A 3,014-nucleotide genomic window follows, 5' to 3' on the forward strand; every position below is an offset into this window, starting at 1 on the left:
ACGCAATCATAAGGGGAAACAAGTAATAGGGTGCTGTCACCTAAAAGAGGAAGTACGGCGTGTGAATTAAAGAAAGACAACATTTCTCGTTTGTTCAGTGTGTTGTGAGGAGGTGGACCAGGGTCAACTACTTGTACGACATCTTAGACTTAGATTCATTCATGTAGAAATGGCTGAGGACGAGGACGAACCAGATTATGAAAACGTTGAGCTCCAAGAGCAGGACGATGACTGTGACAATATCTACGCCAACGTTGAGACCAAGACTACTGCACCTACAGCTCAGGACAACGATTCCCAGAAGACACTGCAGTCTGGTAAGAGACGCTTACCCAATCAATCCTGGGATGACAGAGTCAGATGACATGTCATCGTACCTTCATGGGTGTAACAACTAATCGATTTAACCAATTCCAAAACATAGTCAGTGATCGATTTTAAAACAAATAATCACTTTTTCCAGGAGATTGAAATTTTGCCTTTTTCGCCTCCAGTTTTTTTTTCCAAATAGGAAAAAGAGCAGATCTACGAGCTCACAATGCTCCGAGCTTGTACTGTAGATCGGCTTTTCTTGATGTGTGCACATCACCGTTGTACAACAAAGTTTACAATAGACACAATCGTGTTTTATATTAAAAGAAATCGATGCTAGAGTAGATGCTAATTAAAAAAAACAAAAAAAAACAACATGTATACAAAAGAAGTCTGTCGATTATTTGATTAAAACTGAATAATTGTTGAGAAAATGATCGATCAGCTCTAATAATGATTACAACTGTATGAGCAGTAATGTAGCATTTGTCCAACTCTTTACTAAAACTAAAGAGACCAGGGGAGGATGTACGTTACTTTACACACGTTGAAATACAGTAAACATGCCGTTCTCAAGCGGTGCTGTGCTACTACTGGACAACTGAATTTCCCCCTTGGGATAATAAAGGTATCTATCTATCTATCTATCTATCGGTGCGTTGAGGAAGGTCATAAGAAGAGCTTGTAGATTGTCTGTTTTCAAATGGCCAAAATGTATATAGGGCTTAAGTGGGTAATGTATATTTTGTAATAACAATTTCAATCTACAAAGAGTAAAAGTAAAATATTTGCCTCTTAGTATTGAAAGTATTGAAAATTGGAAATCTATAGTAAAGTGAAAAATACCCCACTTAACACCTCTGGACCTTACTTTACCACCACCAGAGCTCAGTTTCTAGATATGCCCCTGGCAAGAGAGGACGAGCCAAGTTTCCTGGGTCAAAAGAAAGTAAAAGCCTTAAAATGGACACACATGGGGCGCCCGCTGGCCTACTGGTCCAGGCCTTTCCCGGCCTTTCCCGCGTGTCGCTCCCTGTCTCTCCCCCTGCTTCCTGTCAGTCTACTGTCCTATAAATAAAGGCATAAAAGCCCAAAAACAAATGTTTAAAAAAAAATGTACACAAATGAGACTTACTGCCGTGCACACGCGCAATGAAAATGATGCCTTTTAGATGTCAGCTAACAGATGTTGTTGTTGTGGATGAGGACAGTAGAGAAGTGATCAGTGGCATGTTATCCGGTCTGGAAGAGGCATTCTTTACCAAGGTGCTTAAGTACCAACGTCTTAGCAGAGTAAACTGCTTGTGTTCATAGTTGGAAGCCTCTGTAATGTCCTAATCTAAGAGAAGCCTAGGGGCAGGAATGCCCAAGCTAAGAGCTATAAGGCATTGGCAACATTCTGTTCAGTCTCTGGGATAATTGGCCATGGAGGAGGTGATGCTTCCTGTACCCATGATCTGTATCATGAAATGTTGTTGTTTCCCAAGTTTGTGCATCATTGTTTGTGTTCAAGAATTTGTTGTAAAATGTGAGCGCAAATAAAGATGTTACGTGTGTGCGTGTGTGCGTGTGTGCGTCTGTGTGTGCGTGCGTGCATGCGTGCGTGTGTGTACAGTACGTCCTCCAGGCACAAGATGGAACAGGCGGGGTGGTGTTGGATTGCTTTGTGCTCTTCTAGCTCTCATCAGCATTGGAGTACTGCTCTATCTCTGTAAGTCAAGTTTCATAACAATGTTTTTTTGCACCTATTGCAAGGCTACTCAGTGGGACCATGAGAACAGTGAGAATGAATAGAGAAGTGGTCAAAGTCATTCTTACCACTCTGACCTCAATAGAGGAACCATTGTAAACAATGACACTTCACATTCATTACTCAATGCAACTCTTCTGACCACCAACGTTGAATACGTTGATGTAAACTCACTCCTTAATTCAAATAGCCTCACTTGAACAGGATGTTTTACCACTGGTGAACTGCATTAGACACTAATGCATTATTGCAGGGGTCTTCAACAGGGGGTCCGGTCCCCAGAGTTACTACAGGGGGCCGCCAAATCTTTGTGTAATAGGGTTATGTTTTTTACTTTTTTACATTAATCACTTGAGCCCTCTCATGCCTATTCTTAGTGGAACATTAGCCAAAACATAGCAGATCTACAAGCTCACAACGCCTTGCGTTGTTGATCTTGTAGATCGGCTATTTTTTGGCACAGCGGTTTGGGAAATAATAGGAAAATAAGAGTAGACAGTAGACTAGTACTGTAGGTATTGACAGTTCAAGTGGTTAAATGTATGAAAATACATTAATCCAACCTACACAGATGATAGTGCTGTCAAACAAGTCTAAGCTGTATGAGAAATCCATAAACATTTTTAATCTGCAACGCAATTTTATACGATATGTAGTGGGGGTCCCTGCTTCATCTCTCGCTCAGCTAAGGGGCCCTTGGCCTGAAAATGTTGAAGACCCCTGCATTATTGTATTCAACTACAATGTATTCAACTCTCATGGTGTTGGTGAGAGGAGACGTATAAGATTAATTTGAAGGACAAACAAACAAATGATTATTATTACAACTACATTATTATAAGTTATACTTCATAGTATCCCCATGAGTAAATCCATCCTCTGCATTTGATCCACCTTAATACTGTTAGCAGTGGACAGCCATGAAACTGAAGCCAGGCACCAGCTCTAAGGC

Source organism: Nannobrachium achirus (genome assembly GCF_963921795.1).
Source record: "Nannobrachium achirus genome assembly, chromosome: 14".
Lineage (NCBI taxonomy): Eukaryota > Metazoa > Chordata > Actinopteri > Myctophiformes > Myctophidae > Nannobrachium > Nannobrachium achirus.